We start from the raw sequence: 20,389 nt of genomic DNA, 5'->3' as shown, positions 1-20,389 counted from the left end.
TGGATATGGAACCGGCCCTTCGGAGTCAGCTGATTACCCATCTTACTTTTGGCCCTATGATCATAGGCACTCTATTTGTTGCTTAGTTTGGACACGTGGCAAGTGTAAGGCACATGCGTGTATGCTGTGAGGTATTGAGAGTGGGTCATGAGCATGCATTTACATCTTAGACTCATGCAGTAGAATTTATATAAATGTTGATTGATTCTCATCAAGTTTATGCAAAGAATTGAGGTAAATTACTTCGTATTCTATCTCTTTTGTCAGAAAAGCATGCCTAAATTCCTAATTTACTATATCGTTGCCTTCTTGCACCCATTGATCATGCAATGCTTTATTCCATGTCCTATTTATGATTCACTTGTTTATTGGATTGTTAGTAAGTATCAATACGACCCCTCATCATTACTTCTTCAAGGCTAAACTTGATATTTACTGAGTACCGTGATTTTGTACTCATACTACACTTCTGTATAATTTTGGATTCTGAGGCAGGTATTAGTGGTACCCATCCAGCAGTGTAGGAGTTTACTTGGAGATGTTGTGGTGAGATGGCTTATTTGACCCGATCCGCAGCAGATGGAGTCCACCTTCCCTACGTATCTATCCTTGTCTACTTATTTCTTTCGAGATAGATGTTGTTCAATTGAGACAGTTTACTCTTGTTAGCTACTCGGGATGATATGAAACCGTGTTTTGGGAGTTTGTGAGACAGTTGTGGTCGTGTTTACCATATCTTAGACTTAGGTGCTTAATATATAATTTGAGACTTGTTCCACTTTATTATTTATATCATGACTGTGTTAATGACTTAATAATTGGCTTTTATATTTGTTGAGTAGTGTAGGCTTGCTAAGCAAGCGGGTTAAATGTCATCACGACCTTTGGTGCATTTTTGTGTCGTGACAAGTTTGTATCATTGCTCTAGGTTCTAAGGGTGTCACAAGTCACGATCAGACCTAGTAGAGTCTTGTGGATTGGTACAGAGAAATTAGTATATATCGGTGAGATTCCACAAAGCTTGAGGATCTTTTCCCTTTTTTGAATTCTTATTATGTGTTGATTATAATTCAAGTCTAAATCCTTCTACTCTACTCCCGCATGAATGGTGAGAACATATGCGTCATATGTAGCTAAGCAGGAGCTAGTACCCCGGGTTGGAGCTGGGAGAAGCAGAGGTCGGGCCAAGGTTGGAGCTCGGGCTAGATCTCACTTAATAGCACCTATCAAGGGTGGAGAATCCAAAAGTGTTCGTGGACGTGGCAGAGAAGTATCAGTTGAGCCTCATGTAGATCTAGTTGGAGAGTAGACCCCACTTCAGGAGGAGTAGTTAGGACCTGCTCAGAATCCCAAGGGTTTTATCACTACTCTTGTTATTCGTATTCCGAGACAATTCAAGAGCATGGTGCATGCCGGAGAATTCCCCAGTGCACCAGCTACTTCTCAAGCTGGAGGGGGGCTCAGAACCCCACTACCTGTATACTAAAGCAGTAGTATGCCCTAGTATTCCTGAATTTTAGAGTTACCCCGTAAGTAATTATAGCTAGCCAGTCAGGGTGGTGTGATTGGAGGGATAAGACAGTTTATTGAAGGAATCAACTATTGTATCACTCTTGGTCTAGCTCGAAAGGGTAATGAGGGAGTATGTTGAGGGAAGGCCAAGGAAAAACCTTGAGGGTGGAGCGCAGGCGACTCTGTTGGTTGAAAAAGGAGCACATGAGCATGAGATCCCATGGGCAGTTCCAACAGTACTTCTTAGCTCGAGGTTGTTTTGAGTACGAAAATTTGGGGCATTTTAGGAGAGAATATCCTAGACACCCGGGTGGTGCATCTCAATAGCGTACCCAAACTGTGGCTTTAGACCCAGTTGCGATACCACATGCCCAACCACCTAGAGGTGAAGGTTAGGCTTGTCGCTTTTTTTTCCTTGGTAAGCTAGAGGTGGTTGCATCTAAAGCATTCATTACAATTATGGTTTTAGTATGTCATATATATGCTTCTGTGTTGTTTGATGAGAGGTCTACCTATTCATACGTGTCATCATATTTCACTTCTCATTTGGATATGCATCATGGTTCCCTTGAAATTCATATTCATGTGTCTACACATGTTGGAGATCCTATTATGGTGGATCCTGTATATGGTTCATGTCAGGTTACAATAGGGGGCTACTAGAGCATCGCACCTGTGGAGCTTTGGTGCGTAGGTGCAAGGTCGCGCCTGCATTATCTTAGGTCGCATCTGCGGTATCTTAGGTCACATCTGCGAATGAGTATTTGGTACTAGGATCTTGCATATATGGACGATGTGGCGCATATGCAGGTTCACAGAAGCAGGGTGCTCATCTCACCTACGAGATCGCGAATGCAGAACTATGGTCGCAGAAGCAAGAATTTGGACTTGAAGCAGGGTTACTCGCAGAAGGGAGATAGTTTTGTGCAGATGCAGTGTCACATCTGCGGCTTATTGATAGCAGATGCAATGAGGCTTGACAAATTAAATTATTTCGAGTTTGGCACATTTTTAACTATTTTTTAGTTTTAGAGCTTAGGAAGTGATTTTAGGAGATTTTCACTACTACTATGAGCATTTGAGTCATTTGGAGTTGGAATTGAAACGGAAACAGTTTCGGAAGCTTGAAGGTGTTACCGGGCAGAGGTAAGTCTCTTGTCTATACTTGTAAGAGGTAATTCTTCTCATAGGTGATCTATTTGCTATTGTTGCGGGATGTTAGTGCCAAGATATTCGAGGTGATGAGCATATATGCGTAACTAGGTTATGACTGTAGTCGGATCGAGTTAGGCTCATGTTATGCCTTATTTGGACTATGTCAATTGTTTATCCATGTTTCGTTTATTCTATCACTACTTGATACATTTTAATCATGATTTGAGACCATAATTGGGGTATGACTTGATTAATTTGAACATAACAAACTTCTTTCATCATGTTGAGCTTCCTAATTTAGTCGTAGTCATACAAATGCCTTACCTAATGTAATGACCCGACCAATCATCTTGAGTTTTGGCATTACATTCTGTGATTGGAGACTTCGAACAGCTTCATATGATGCATTATGACTTGCATGTAGGGTTGGTACATGCTTTTCGAGTGGTTCAGGGTTGATTTAATAGAGTGATTCTCACTTTGGAAGCTTTAAGTTGAAAGAGTTTATGATGGTTTGACTTTTGAGTAAACAACCACGGAATCGAGATTTCATGGTTTCATAGGTCCGGGTGGTGATTTTGGACTTGGCCGTATGTTCGGTTTCGAATTTGGATGTTCCTAGAAGATTTCAGCTCTATTTATTAAAAGTTGTCATTTTAAAGAATCAGAGAGTATATAAGGTTTATTGGGAGTTAACTTCGGTGTTATCGGACTCCAATTGCGGTTTTGAGCCCTTGTCTAGGTTCGTGTAGTTAATAGGAACTTGTGTGCAAATTGGTGTTGTTATCCAGAATTTTTAAAAGTGATTCGGGCACTTGAGTTACATACTAGCTAAGTTTAAGAATTTTAATTGACCATGGCCGAATAGTGGACTTAACGTGCTTGGATTCATGATTTGAATGTTTCAACAGGTTTGTATGATTAATTTTAACTTATCTGCCAGTTTTGGTTAGACTCCGATGAGTTTCATACGGGTTTGAGTTATTCTGCATTCATATTTGATGTTTCAATGTCGTTTTTTCCAGCATAAATAGTACCGCATTTAACATGAATTGTGTTTTGATATAACTATTATATCTATATCGTGATTTTGGAATCGTAGCAACATGAATCATCGAATTTCGATGTCATATGAGAGATTTATGCCCATTTTAGTGTTGTGGAAGATTGCAAGTGATAGTGCACCGTAGAAGCAAAAAAAGGGCCACAGAAGTTGTATCACAAAAGTGGATTTTTAGCTGCAGAAGTGACTCCTTTGCCCTTATGACCCGCATAAGCAGATTTTGGCCTGCAGAAGCAAAAATCAATGCTTCAAAAATTCCAGACTTCATCCATTTTGTATTTTCAACATATTTGGAGTTATAGAGCTCGGATTTTAGGCGATTTTCACGGTGTTTTTCTCGTCTTGAAGAGAGGGTGAGTAATTATACTTGGATTTACTTATATATATATTCCAACATTTTTTGAGCATGGAATTTTGAAGGAAAATTTGGGGGTTTATGCCTACATTTTAAGAGAGTGTATTTTGAGGATTTGAGTACCGATTTGGACTTGGTTTTTGAAACTAATCGTATATTTTGACTCGGCATGTTATGGTTCATTGGATTTTGGCATTGGTCCCGAATTTTGGACACATGAGCCCATGTTGACTTTTGTGTAATTCTTCGATGATCGAGGCTTTATTGATTGAGATTACTTCCTATGGCATTGGTTGACTTCATTGATTGATGATTGGCTAGATTCGAAGCGGTTAGAGTTGATTTCTCAAGGAAACATGGGTTTGGAGCTTTAGGCTAGCCTGGATGAGGTAAGTGTCTTGCCTAGCTTTGGTTGAGGAAATGTTTCCTAATAATTGATATTGTTCTCTACATGGGGTTGATGTATATATATGAGATGACGAGCGTATACACATGTGCAATGGGTATTCATGATCGGGGTGGATTCTAGATTACTCTATGCCTCGTTTGGTTATGTGTTCTACTTGATTCTATGTTTTATTAAATTAATTGACCACGTGAGCACAATAGATCATTTTAGAGCTAATGTTGAGGCTATTGGTGCCCTATTTTGAACATGATGAACTAATCTTGAGATTGATGCCATACTTGCCTCGGACATAGTCACATGTATATTATGAACACATACCCGTACCTTTAGCTCTTGTGTTGTGCATTGTGTTGAATGTATGCTCTCTATGATATATGTGTGATCCTTTGTATGACTACACGATTTCACCCATTCGTGCTAGAGATCATGATGTAGGATTTTTATATTCCTAATTAGCTAAGACGAGCACTGGCGGATTCATTGCTAAAGTGATTTAGCCGTAGGCATGCTTTATATATTGAACCCTCATCCGCCTTTATTTATTTTTGAGTCCTTGTGGACTTTATTGACAAATTGTGAGTGTATGTATTTGATAATGAATTGGCTTTTTGCATTGTTGTGACCTATGGCACATGTGGATATGTTTGGCAGATTGTTTGGGTTTAGGCACGACGGTTTTTCCCTGTGATTGTGATTGATGTTGTTATTATTGTCGTGGTACGGTGTGATAAGGGTAGATATTACTATTGTGTCGGGTGCAGAGCGATAAGGGTGGATATTGCTATTCTATCAGCTGCTTAGCGATAAAGGTAGATATTGCTATTGTGCCGGGTGTAGAGTGATAAGGGTGGATATTGTTATTGTGTTGGGTACGGAGCGATGTTGGTGGATATTGATATTGTGGAGAGACGAGGATGGATATTATTATTGCGGAGCGATAAGGGTGGTTATTGTTATCTTGTTAAGGTACAAAGCGGTAAGAGTTGATATTGTTATTGTGATGAAATGAGAAGTACGAGGGTGACATTCTTGATTGTGCAAGTGAATTTCCTATGTGTTGTCCTACATTTTATATTTTTTTGTTTGTTTCTACTAACATGCTATCCTTCGCCTCTATTGTATTCAACGATTTATTTGTAAATATGGATTTTCCTCATGATGAGTTGTTATCTCATGTTTGTGGAGTTGCCGGTGGCGTATCAGATTCATGTGATGAGAAAATTGTCATCATGCATTGATATAATGGATTCTTGTAATGTTCCCATGAGTACATTGTTTGGAAATTAATATCGAATTGTACAATTGTCTATGCACTGACACCCTATGGTTATGTTTGAGTATTGGAGTACATGATCTTTGCCGCAAGTCACTTATTTTGTGGAGTTGATGCAAGTTGTGATTTCATGATCCGTTTAATTTGCAAAACCAGTTATTTATCCTTATCCTAGTTGTGCACTCTTACTTTTGATGTCTGTTATTATGTGACTGTTTTCCTTGGACTCTTCTCTACGTTATATATGTTATTGAGCCGCACAAATTATGTGAGTATCTTTTGGACTTAAAAACCTCATCACTACTTCTCTAAGGTTAGTCAAGATATTTTTTGAGTACATGGGGCCGGTTGTACTCATACTACACTTCTGTCCCTTGCATGCAGTTTCTGGAGTTGAGTGGTTGTGGAAGAGAAAGCCTTGCATTTGAGACGTACCGGCGTTCCAGATTCAAGCTACCTTTTGTTAATGGTAGCTTTAGGATTTCATTTTTGTTTATGTAAACTTCAAAAGAATGTTGCAATCATTCTTTATAAAAGTTTGGTAAATCTAATCTTAGTGGCACATGACTTGTACTACCAGTCCTTATGATAGTTGCATTGAATTCTTTGCATCTTATATAATTAATATTGATGCTCTCTCATTATAGTTGTAACTTATACCATTTGGCCTACCTAGTGAGTTGGTTTAGGTATTATCAAAACTTGGTGGAGTTTTGGATCGTGACAATTTGGTATCGGAGCACTAGGTTCATAGGTTCTACGAGTCATGAACAGGTGTCTAGTAGAGTCTTGTGGATGACGTCCATAATAATCTTCAAGAGGCTAACAAGAATCTAGGAAACTTCACCTTCTTTCTTCCCTTATCGTGCGGTATTGATTCAGCTTCAATCTTATATCTTCGATTCCTTTCCATTCACTCATATGTGATATTGAGCAATCAGTATCAGTTGTGCACCGATGGCTTATGATGTCATTGATGAGGTGTGAGATGTGTTTTTGTGTTGTGAATGTAAGTCAATCTAGAGGAATTGAGGATAGGTTTAGACTGCAACATGGACTCGGTAGTTTTGGCTGTGTGAGTATATCCCTTTGTGCTTCTATTTCTGTTAGTGCCCCTAGGGGTTGATGGCTTAGTGAGTGGTTAGATATCCATGTAATGAGTGTTCTATGACTTAAGACTACGCCTATATGGTTGGATATCATGTGAAGGATTTGCTTGGGATGTAAAGGGCTTTGGATCCTTTATTATCGATTCAATGTGTTATCTACTCTTAGATGAAGATGTATTGGTAGATCTTTTAGTTGTTCATTTGTGGGATGAAGTGGATTCTTGTATCATGTTGACGAGTACAGATTCGGGAAGTTTTATTGGCTGCCTAGTTGTTGTGACCCTGCTAGGGTCATGGGAAGATGTCGGTTGGAGGCTATGCATGTGGTTATCTCCTGTGAGAAGGTGTGAGGTTGTGTGGTCCTTATGAGGTCTCTATGAAGAGTTTTCCTTCTATATAGTGGATTGTATGCACTATAATTAGAGTTCGGATCTCTTGAGAAGGTTGACATGACTGCCATGATGATTAATATGCATTTGGCGAATGATTTTGAAGGTGTGATAACTAGTGCTGCATGAGCTTAGAAGGAGAATCAGCTGGATGATAGCGCGAGACAATAGCAAGATAAGAAAGAAGAAATATAGTGGGATATAAGATGATGTGTTTTGTGGCTTCAAGCCAAATGGGGGAGTCTATCATGTGTTATATGAGTTTATGGATTTAGAGATGCTTGTTGACCAGTTCTGACTTGAAGAGGATGACTTCGAGGATGATGCGAGCAAGGGATTTGCTGGATGTATGATGTCCTATACTTTAGGAGTATATATAAATCTTGGATGATTCAGGTTGTTATTCCTATGTGGATGTAGTGTGCAGGGGGAGGAAATTCTCGATTGCTTCTTTCGTGGTATGCCTGTACTAGTGAAGCGCTACTTGTTCAGAATATTTTTCTATGTATTTGGGACTTGTCCGGAATGAGTGACTCTCGAGAATGGTTTTAGTGGGTTCAAGATTTATGTGCAATATTTGAGGATTTTTGGAATTGTGTGTGGCAAAGATCTGAGTTTTTGCATTCGATGGTGCCGAGAGTCGTGGTATTTTTTTATCATTATTTGTCCTACATTGCAATGTTAGAGAGACGAAAGAAACAACTTCGAATTCACAGAAGGTCTCTTAGAGTGAGCATTTCGGTTTGAGTTACCATTGGGTTTTCCAGTCTACGTGATTTTGCTGATTTAGATAGATTCGGTTCGATGGATTTCCCAGTTCATGATGATTTCGACCATGACTCGAGGTTGATGTCTTTTACTAGTGTAGAAGGTTTGTTGCGTGTTGTGATGTTCTCCTGAATTGAGTTAAGTGGAAGGTTACTTGTTGATAGAGTGTTGATCCTATCCGTGATTCAAAGTAGATGGAGAGATTCTTGTGTCTTCGTGTTACATCATGGTAGATGCGGAGAGCCTTGTAAGGTATTGGGATTGAATGGACAATGTTGCGGTTTGGTTTGAAAAGAAGGTTATGAGTTCTAGACAACATGGGAGATTTAAGATGTTTGGAAGATGCTGGCTATTACATCCCACATTTTCACACGTTAAAGTGTGTCGTGATTTAGTTGACAAAAGTTGTCGCAAGCTACGTTCATAATTTTACTGAAAATTTAGGTCTAATGTTACTGAGCTTTACCCTCAATGTACTAGAATTTACGGGATGATCCATCCACCAAATTGAAGGTCTACGAGTCTAGTTTCTAGCACATTAAAGCATTCATCAATACGAAATCGGAGTATAGAGATATTCGCATTTTTGCAAGACTGCGAAGTCAGCCCTTATGGCTACTATTTTGTTGGGCTATTTTGAGGTGATAAATATGATTTACGATGGCTGGAAATATGGAATATAACATGATTATGTTTTGAATGCTGTTGCTAAAATTATTCATGCATCAATTAAGTGAAATGAAGAAGAAAACATGTAAAATCTCCGAATTGAAAGTGAAGGTGGAAGTGTAGGCGTGTGGACTGTTTTGGAAGGGTTTAAGCTAGGTTTCGGCTGGTTCTTGATGTAGTAGCTTGGGAGTGTTATTATTGATATTGTTCTTATTGTTTTGATGCTGGTTTGAGTTTGATTGAAATGGAATTTTAAAGGGAAATGTTGTCCGATTGTCTTCAAATGACCTACTACCTTAGAAACATGTTTTTAAGTCCTATGATATTAACGACAAGTTTTATCGTCTTAATATAGATTAAAGTCTTCGGGAAGATGCACATTGAGTTGTTAAGTAAACGACCAAGTATGTGAGGCTATCCCATTCTTTCTTTTGCATGACTCAGATTGTATGTAACGTAAACGAATGAGGTTCAAAAGATACTCCACTATTAGAAGCTAGCAGTATTTACATTGTTTCCCTTCTTACGGAATGATGGATGTTGATGTTGCTTCTCTTATTCTTATGTTATCAACTGTTATTGGTATTTCTCTTATTATTGTAAGATTCACGATGACAAGATATCTCTAATAACGTAAACGGAGATTACCGACCTTACGTCACTCCGAAAGGTTCAGAAGACGATACCTCTCAGTAGCAACTAAAGGTTGTCACACTCCCTTCTTTCAGAGTTGTTTAGTGAGCTGATAGGTATGGTTGTTGTTTGTATATACATAGTTGGGTATGTTGGGGTCTTGTCCCAACCAGATGTTATTGACGTACTCTCTAGAGTCTTGTAGAAACTTGTCTGGTAAATAGTAGTCTTGTGTGGTTTATCCGCCTTCTTAGGGGACCAGTTATGTTTATATTGCCCTTGTCGGTATTGTTGTATATATATACATATTTTGGGCTTTTTCTGCGTGCAGGTGGTTGTGCTTATTGATCAGGTAATCACTCGTTAGAATCTTTAACGACCCACGTATGGTTGAGTATATTATATATATCAGGATTGGTACGGTTGGGCCTTAGGATGCCGAGTGCCAGTCACACCCCCCAAGGTTGGGGTATGGCAAACTTGGAATCAGAGCAGGTATGCCCTAGGGATGTCTATAAGTCATGTCTAGTAGAGTCTTGTTTATGGGTGTATTGCACGCCACACTTATAAACAAGAGGTTGCGGGAAATTTAGGATGGTTACTTTTCCTTCATGTTCTGGATCGTGCGATAGAACCAAATCATAAGGAATGAAAGTTTGTAACCCTAATCCTCGTTTGTCTTATAGCGGAGAGATGGCTTCCACTGGAAGGACTATATGTGATCCAAGGGTTGTGACGGAGATGGAGGTGGGAGTAAGTTACTCCATTTAGACTGACTCATCTAAGGTTATGTTCTCTATTGAGATGGACCCGTCAAAGATTATGCCCTTTGTCCAGACACATCTGTCTGAGATATGAGATGAGTCACCACTATGGGAGTCTCCGATATCGATGGTATTAGAGAAGCCCGAAAGAGCTCCAGTACCACCAGTTTTCCTGTGGCTCCAGTTGAGCGATAAGTAAGGAGGGCAACACAAATCCTTAGACCCCGTACAATGATGGCTCAGCAGAGGATATAGGGTCTTCAGAGGAATTGAGAAGTCCACGATCTTGGGAGTCAGTTAACCAGGACTTGCCAACATCCACAAAACAAGACCATAAGAGGGTATTGGTCGGACTATGAGCGTCCGAATAGTGGGTACTTTCATAGGATTCAAAAGCGGTGACAAACAACAAGTAGAAGGACAACATATTGGAGGACATTCCGCGCTTATGTTAGAACGGTTTGTGCCAGATTAGGGATCCAGGGTAGGTTCATGGCAAGATTCACATGCATCAAGATCTCAGGACCAGAGTAGTTATGATGGATGGTATACTTACCATTTTGATAAAATTATCTTTATACCCGATAGTGTGATATTGAAATGTCATATATTATATTGTGGTGATAATTCATAAAGCTTTGCTGATAGAGCTAAAGGGGGAAAATAGTAATGTTAAAAGGAGACACTTATATGGAATTTTTGGTTGAATGATTGTTAACTCCGTGCTTATTAAGATTGAAGGGTAAATTAGTAGTGGTTGAATAGTAAGGTAACAATATGTTTAGATAAAGGTTATGTTTTCCTTATAAAGGGATCACAGAAAGGATACGTATATGTGGCAGATTGATAGATAATGTTCATCTATGCAATTGTAAGTAACGAGTATTGTGAGTAATCAGTAAGATACAAATGGATTATAAGCTAGAGGTGAAGTACAAGTAATGGAATGCGAAAAAGAGTATAGATTAAAATAATTACAGTGTTTAGCGTCTATAATTATATGATATAAATAAATGAGATTTTTACAAAGGCAATTACATTATTTTTGAGCACGACAATGATTAATACGGATATATAGGGTTAAAAAGGTAACGTATGATACTTGATGAGTTATAATGCATAGCAGCAGTAAAGGCGAACAGCAAGGGCCATATAAGGAAGTATCTTGGGAAACCCTACAGTTAGAGGGTTAAGCGACAGAGATATATGAGACGACCACAAATAATATAACCTAAAGCCAGAGGAATTAGAAATGGAAGAATATCACATGAAGCTTTAGAACAAACATGAGGCATAATATTAATGAAGGACTAGTGAATAGCCAAATGGAACACGTCAAGTAAACACAAGGAAACTATGAAGAGATATGGTGGCGGCAAGACCCGAAGGCATATTTGAATCGTGTGACAGCAAGTCATGTAATTCTAAGAACTTACCTCGCTAGGTGACTGGACTAGTAAATTACATAAAGGACAAGTTCTCGCAAGCCTAACTTAATGGGGGAATCTCCTTAAATCACTGATAAGAAAGTGAAGTGACTATTTAAATAGTACTTATTAGAGGTGGATATTTCAAAGAGATAATAATACCAATGTTAGCAAGTACCTTAAGGCATGTTCTAGACTTGGAGAGTTTTGGCTGAACTTAGTAGCATTATAATAATAAAAGTGAGAGATTTCATATAGAAAGAACAAGCAACAGGGTGGAGGGCGACCGTGGTGAGTTAATTACAGTTAGATTTTCACAAACAAGCCTCGTACTATATGATTTTTAAGTCTATGGTATCAACCAGACATATGTAATCCAACACATCCAGACAACACGGGAATTGCCTCAAAAGAATGAGCATTTCTTCGAAGTTTCTTAGTTTGTTCCTATAATATGGTATCAGATCCAGACCATCCTTTGAGAGGGAGGAATAGTGTAACGACCCGGCTGATCGTTTTGCATTTTGTAACCATGTTCTCCTTATTGCCTCTTCTATGTTAATTAGTGTTCATGTGACTTGCTAGGGTGGTAAGATTGGTTTCAGGAAGGTCTTGGAGTAAAATGGGACATTTAGTCCTAAGGATGGAAACTTAAATTTAGAGAGTTGATCGAATTTTAAATTTTGTGTAGACGACTCCTAAATAGTATTTTGATGATTCCTATATCTTCGTATGGTAATTTTGGACTTAGGCATATGTCCGGATGTTAATTTAGAGGTTCGTAAGTTGATTTTGTGCTTTTTGGCGAAAGTAGGAAAGTTGAGGGTTTGGAAGGTTGAGATATTTTGACCGGGAGTTGACATTATTGATATCGGGTTTGGATTTTGGTTCTGGAAGTTGTAATAGGTCAGTCGTGCAATTTGGGACTTGCATGCAAAATTTGAGGTCATTCGAAGTTGATTTGATGTGGTTTGGCGTAAGTTTTAGAAGTTGGAAGTTCATTAGTTTCATTAGGCTTGAATTGAAGTGCGATTCATGTTTTTGGTTTTTTTTATGTTATTTGAGGCTTCGGTTAATTTGGTATTGTGATTTAGGACTTATTGGTATGTTTTGATAGGGCTCCGGGGGCCTCAGGTGTGGTTCAGATTGAATTCAGATGGTGTTTGGACTTATAGAGGTTTGCTGAAGAATATGATTCCTGGTGTTATCGCATCTGTGTCGGGATTGGCCACAGGTGAGAAGCCACAGGTGCGGCCTCTGTTGTGCATGTGCGAGGGTGGTATGGTTGGGGGAATTCTGCAGGTGCGCAACAGTTTCCGCAGAAGCAGGACCGCAGATGCATAGGATATTTCCGCAGTTTCGTCACAATAGGTACGGTGGTTTGACTGCAGAAGCGGTGGGTTAGGATTTAAGTGGTTTTCACAGGTGCGTGACTTTGACCGCAAAAGTAGTATTGCAGGTGCGAATTTGGGGATCGCATATGCGATTTTGCTGGCAGTCTTCATATATTCGACGGCTTGAGTGTTTTTCTCCTTTTTGAACTTGTGGAGCTCGGTCTTATGCAATTTTTGGAATGCTTTACACCATAATTGAAGAGTTAAGTGAAGTATAAACATTTTGGATGATAAATATTGATTACCCATTGGTTATTACACCTAATAAATGAGAATATGTGAGATTGGGAGTTTTGGACAATGTTGTTAGAGAGTGAGATTTAATGATTTAAGGGATTATATGGGGTTGGAATTGGATGATTTTGTATGGTTCGACTTATAGTTTAATGGTTCTTCTATATTTGTAAATTTTGTCGTGTTCCGAGGTGAGAGCCTGGGGTTGACTTTGTGATTTTGATTAAAGATCTTAGATTTATCATTTGGAATCAATTCCTATGGCTTTTATTGATTATATAGAGTTAATCTGGCAAGATTTGGATCGTCCGGAGGTCGACTCCCGTGGGAAGGGCTTGTTAGAGGAGTGATTTTGCTTGCTTAAGGTAAGTATTTTACCTAAACTTGGCCGAGGCACTAGTTGCCCTATATTGTTTGTGATAGCTACATGCTATGGGTGCGCATATGTGTGGGGATTGAACCCACACCGAGGTATTTATCCATGCTTTGGATAATGCTTAGGCTATGAAATTCCTTGAATTAATTGTTAAGCTTTAAGTTGTGATGTTTCTCATAGGTATACCCATTGTGAGCTATTTGATCTACGTTTTGAGATTACATAGGGGCTAATCTCCTGATTGAACATGACATTTGCTATTCTTGTGTTGAAATTTCCGATTTGAGCTATAATTGAACACGATGCTCATGCATACACTTTAGCATGTCACTCATACATGTTCAGGAGCATGAAATCTGATATTCATTAATCATATACATTTGTTCTTGTATATTTGCTTATGTGTGATATGATTTGGACTAAATGCGTGTAACCATGCTGGGCGGATTATGTTGGGAGAATTATGTTGTGATGCTTGTGACAACGCCAGGCAGATTGTGTCGTGATGCTTGTGACCATGTCAGGGGGATTGTGTTTTGATGCCTTTGACCATGCAGTGAAGATTGTGTTGTGATGCCTATGACCACATTCGGCGGATTGTGATATAGCATGTCACAATGCCGGGCAGATTATGATATAAAGCTTGTGACCACGCCAGATTGATAGCACATTGAATTTGTTTGTGCTACGTATGGATATGGATCCATCCCCCTAGGGTCACCCCTCTCATGTTTCTCTCTTGATTGTGTACACGCAGATTGAGAATAAATGATCAGTGGTTTGGTACTGTATTGGAAATTCTGAGGAAATTCTGGCCAGTGTTATTTGGTTATTGCATTTCATCTTTACTTGTAATTTCCATGGTTATTTACCTGATTTACTTGCATATTGTCTTTACATGCTATATTATCGACTGAGTAGAGTACTTGATAAATTTTGAACAGTGGAAATTGTTCTTTCCTTGCTGTATGACTTGATCATGTTATTGTTCTATACTTGTTAAACCATGAACTGTATATGTTACAGCAAGTATTATTTATAATTTTTGCCGCTTTTACCTCGCCGATGTTAGTTATGATACTTGCCGAGTACATGGGATCAGTTGTACTCATGCTACACTATGCACTTAATTGTGCATATCCAAGTGTCAGACCCAGTCACTAGTAGCGGAGTTTGCTAGCTGAGTTGGTCATCGAGAAACAAGATAGAGCTGCTTCCTCGACCGTGGTCTTGGCGTCTCTTTCCCCATTGTACTGTTGTCTTTATTTTAGACAGTGTTGCTATTTTGCTTTCAAACATGTATTTCCCGTTTTAGAGCTAATGACTCTTATTTAACAGTTATGAGGGATTAATCATGTATTGGTATTATTATGCTATGTTAAGGTTTTAGAGTGATGTTAATTCTGACAGTTTTGTTATATTGGTTCACTATGTTTATGTCCGGCTTGCTTGGCAACTATGTTAGGCGCTATCATGACTAGTTTGGATTTTGGGTCGTGACAAGTTGGTATAAGAGCCGTAGGTTCATAGGTATTACGGGTCATGAGCAAGTTTAGTAGAGTCTTGCGGATCGGTATGGATATGTCTGTACTTATCTTCGAGAGGCTACCGAACTGTTAGGAAAACTTCACTTCCGTGCATTCTTGTCATGCGGATTTGTTATTTCCGAAGTTTGAACCTTGACTCTTCTATTTTCTCATAGATGGTGAGGATACATGCAGCCGGAGCAAGCGGGCGAGAATCAATACCAGCAATCAGAACTGCAAGAGACCAAGGCCACAGTAGAGGCCGAGGTATGGCTCGCGCTACAGCCAGAGCAACACTTGTGGAGCCGCCAGTTGCTCCAACTGAGGAGCAGGTTCCAGATACTGGTAAGCCGATGGGAGAAGTTCAGGCACAACCAATGCCTATTGTTATTCCTGGTGTAAAGGTGGCCTTGGCTCAAATTTTTACTATGTGCACGAGCCACGCGGTTTCGATTACAGTTACACCAGTGATGACTGGTGATTTTACCATTTATTTAAGTCTCTTTTCTTTAGATTTTGTGTCCTTTAATTATAATATGAGGTTGTTTATTGTGTTTATTGCTAGATTTTCAGGTAAATGAAGTCTTAAAGAGAATTGAAATCAAATGAAGTGGAATTAAGCAAAAAAGAGTTGAAATAGTGCAAAAACCTTCAATGATTTCGCATCTGTGAAACACTGTTCGCTTCTGCGAGCTCGCATCTGTGAGTAGAGGGCCGCAACTGCGTAAATACCAATCTTCCACTGGGATCACATCTGCGGAGCCACTTCTGCGGTGACATGTCCGCATCTGCGGAGCAGGTTGTTCTCCACAACGTTGTGCATCTATGAAAGGGTGTCCACTTTTGCGGAGCCGCACCTGCGATGATTTTCGGCAGGTGCGGTCAACGGCCTTCAGCTCTGGACAGACTTGGGATTTCACATTTTCTCTATCCCAAATCCTTTAATACATGACCTAGCTTATTGGAAACATGTCTTTGACTTGTTTTTCAGTCTCTTGACTAGAGAAGACAAGTTTTGGAGCTAGGGTTTTTGCACTAAACACTTGGGTCTTGAAGATTTGAAGGTTTTGGTTGAGAATTTCTTACCCATTTTTATTAATTTCTTCATTTTGCTTGTTTTGTATTGTATATCTAAGTGTGTAGTTTTATTTCCATCACTTGAATCTTGTTTATGTGAATATTCATATTTAAAGTATGGATTAAATATCGTGTTGTACTTATGTATTGATCGATTTTCATTTATTATGAAGTGAGCTATAGTTTCTTTAATTATTCTTGTTCTTTAATATTTACAAAGGGATTAGTTAACCCTAGGACTCGCCCATTAACTTCAAATTAATATTGGTAAAGATAATTTGTGGTTGGGAAAGATTAATTAACAATAACTTGAGGAGTTAACCCTCATTTTATAGATTCTACCTAGGGATAGGATCGAACTACTTGTAGCCATATTTGGGTGTGCTTAATCTCTTAATTGTTTTAGGGGTAATTCAATTAGGAAGCCTTGTTCGTCTTCAGAAGAAGCTAATATAGAATTATTACCCAAGGCTAATTAACATAAACTTGCTCATATATGTAAAATCGTAAAATGCATTGGAGCGTTACTTGATTGTGATTCTCCTTGTATCCATGCTTGTAGCCATTGATCATTTTACTTGCTTTATATGTTAGTTTATATTTTTGCATTTGGATATAAATATTTCTCAAAAACCCTTTCTAATGTTTGGTTTAGCATAATAAGTGATAATTCTCTTACATTGCCTAATCGTCTACATATTGTTCCATGTGGGATTTGACCCCGACTCATAGTTAGGCTTATTATATTGCATACGATCGTGTCTATTTACTTTTTAGTAGCAGATTTGGACGTTATCAACCAGCTACCTCACAGGCTGGGGGAGGTGCCCAGACTCCTGCTGCCCATAATCCAAATCAGCTAGCTCAAGTCACCAGACACCAGGGGTGTTACTAGTTCAGCCGGTCATTGCTGCTCGGGACGAGGTTGGTCCACCTACGAGTGATGAGGAGCAGAATATATTGGAGCAGTTTGGGAGGCTTAAGCCTCCAGATTTCACCCCGCGGGAGGGGGAGGGATCAGAGGATGCTCAGGATTTTCTAGACCGGTGACAGTGGATTCTTCGCACATCCTATCTTTTGGACACCAGTGGGGTTGCATCTACAGATGGTGGAAAACTTATAAGTTAGGAATGTCAGCTAAGGTAGCGCCACTTACATGGCATATGTTCTCAATTATCTTCTTAGAAACGTTTGTTCCACAGGCTCGCAGAGAGGAGTTGCATAGGGAGTTTGAGCATATACGCCAGGAGGGTATGACTGTGACCTAGTATGAGATGAGATTTGTAGATTTGGCATGGCATGCTATATGGTTGGTTCCCACTGAGAGGGAGAAGATCGGTAGGTTCATTGCTGGCCTAGACTATGGTTTATTTTATAGTATGGCTCAAGAGGTTTCAACGGATGCTAGGTTTGACCAGGTGGCTGAGATTGCTAGACAGTTGGAGCAGGTTCGCAAGCTTGAGTGTGAGGAGCGAGAGGGAAAGAGGCCTTGTGGTTTAGGTGGTTTCAGCAGTGCCTCATCTGGAGGCCAGTCCCATTACAGTAGAGTTCGTCCTTATAGACCCGTTCAGGCAGCTCGTCATGTTCCTCGCATCTCTTTAGTAAGCCATAGTTCCTAAAATGCACACCCAGCTCAATCATCATTATGTGCGATGCCGACACAAAGTTCTTACCTTGCTCCATCTGCTCAGATTTCCACAGGTAGTTCTTTGGGCTATCAGAGTTAGCAGCCTCACATGAGGGGTTGTTATGAGTGTGGACACTTGAGTCATCTCAAGAGGGAGTGCCCCAGACTGTTGAGTAGGGTCCCATAATAGAGCTCTTAGCATATGATGTTACCACCAACAGCTACATCACCCCCACATCTAGCTCAGGGTGGGGCTCTGTTAGCACGAGGTTACCCTAGAGGGGCAGGTCGTCCGGGCGATGGTCGTACCCATTTCTATTCATTTCCCGCCATGGCAGAAGAAGTTTCTTCCGATGCCGTGATCATATATATTGTTTCAGTGTACCACAGGGATGCTTCAGTGTTATTTGACCCAGGTTCCCTTATTCATATGTGTCATCATACTTTGCTCATTATTTGGATATGCCTCGTGATTCTTTAGTTATGCATGTTCGTGTATCTACACCGGTGGGTGATTCTATTATTGTGGATCGTGTTTATTGGTCATGTGTGGTGACTATATGGGGTTATGAGATGAGAGTTGATCTTTTACTGCTTAGCATGGTTGATTTTGACGTGATTTTGGGCATGCATTGTTGTCGCCATGTCACTCTATTCTTTATTGTCACGCTAAGACCGTGATATTGGCGATGCTGGGCTTCCTTAGGGTTGAGTGGAAAGGTTCCCTAGATTATGTTCCAAGTATGATGATTTCATTCTTGAAGGCTAAATGAATGGTTAAGAAGGGATATCTGGCGTACTTGGCCTTTTTAAGGGATGTTAGTCCTGGTAGTGAGAGACTTTCTAGATGTGTTTCCAGCAGACCTGCCAGCCATGCCACCTGACAGGGACATTGATTTTGGTATTGATCTGGTGCCGGACACTCAGCCCATATCTATTTCACCATATCATATGGAACCTATAGAGTTAAAGGAGTTGAATGAACAACTTTAGGAGTTGCTTGATAAAGGCTTCATCAGGACTAGTGTGTCGCCTTAGGATGCACTGGTTATATTTGTGAACAAGAAGGATGGTACTATGAGGATGTGTATTGACTACAAGAGCTGAACAAGGTTACTGTTAAGAATAAGTACCTACTACCGCGCACTGATGACTTGATTGATCAGCTTTAGGGTGCTAGATGTTCTCGAAGATTGATTTGAGGTCGGGGTATCGTTTGTTGAAGATCCGAGATTCAGATATTTTGAAGACGACATTAAGGACCAGCTATGGTCACTATTAGTTTCTAGTGATGTATTCGGGTTGACCAATGCCCCAGTACCCTTTATGCACTTGATGAATAGGGAGTTTTAGCCGTATCTTGATTCTTTGTCATTGTGTTCGTTGATGACATATTGGTGTATTCTCGCAGCCAAGAGGATCATGAGCATCATCTGAGGATTGTGCTCCAAACTTTGATAGAAAAGATGTTATATGCTAAATTCTCTAAGTGTGATTTAAAGCTTGATTCGGTGGCGTTTTTGGGGCACGTGATGTCCAGTGGGTGGGGGGAGTAAGGTAGATCTCAAGAACATTAAAGAAGTTAGAGTTGTCCTAGTCCGTCTTCTACTACTGAGATCTGGAGTTTCCTTGTTTGGCTGGTTATTATTGGCATACTGTGGAGGATTTCTCGTCTATTATTGCACCTTTGACTAGATTAACCCAGAAGGGTGCTCTATTCAGGTTGTCTGATGAGTGTAACAAGAGCTTTTGGAAGCTCAAGACTGCTTTGACTACAGCTCCAATTCTGATTTTACCTTAAGGATCAAGTTCTTATACGGTCTACTGCGATGCTTCTTAGATTGGAATTGGATGTATGTTGATGCAGGAGGGTAGAGTTATTACTTATGATTCACGTCAGTTGAAGCCCCACGAGAAGAAGTACCCTTTTCATTATTTGGATTTGGCAGCCATTGTTCACGCGTTGAAGATTTTGAGGCATTATCTTACAGTGTGTCATATGAGGTATTAACGGATTATATGAGTCTCCATCACTTATTCAAGAAAGAGGATATGAACTTGAGGCAGCGGAGGTTGTTAGAGTTATTAAATAACTATGATATTTCCATACTTTAGCACCCGGGAAAGGCAAATGTAGTGGCCGATGCCTTGAGTAGGAAGGCCGAAAGTATTGGGAGCCTTGCTTATATTCCAATTGGAGAGATACCATTAGCATTGGATGTTTAGGCTTTGGCCAATCGGTTCATGAGGTTGGATATATTGAAGCCCAACAAAGTTCTTGCTTGTGTTGTATCACGGTCTTCTTTGTTTGAGCGCATTAAGGCGCATCAGTATCACGATCCCATTTGCTTGTCCTGAATGACACGGTGCATCACGGTGATGCTAAAAAGGTTACTATTGGAGATGATGGGATGTTGAGGATGCAGGGTCGAATTTGTGTTCCAAATGTGGATAGGTTGCAATAGTTATTTCTTGAGTGCCATAGTTCGCAGTATTCCTTTCATATAGGTGCCGCAGAGTTGTACCAGGATTTGAGGCAACACTATTAGTGGCGTAGGATGAAGAAATATATTGTTGAATATGTTGCTCGGTGTTTGAATTGTCAGCAGGTGAAGTATGAGAATCAGAG

Source organism: Nicotiana tomentosiformis, chromosome 4, assembly GCF_000390325.3.
Source record: "Nicotiana tomentosiformis chromosome 4, ASM39032v3, whole genome shotgun sequence".
Classification (NCBI taxonomy): Eukaryota; Viridiplantae; Streptophyta; class Magnoliopsida; order Solanales; family Solanaceae; genus Nicotiana; species Nicotiana tomentosiformis.
The sequence above is the reverse complement of the archived record's forward strand: the minus strand, read 5'-3'. Positions refer to the sequence as shown.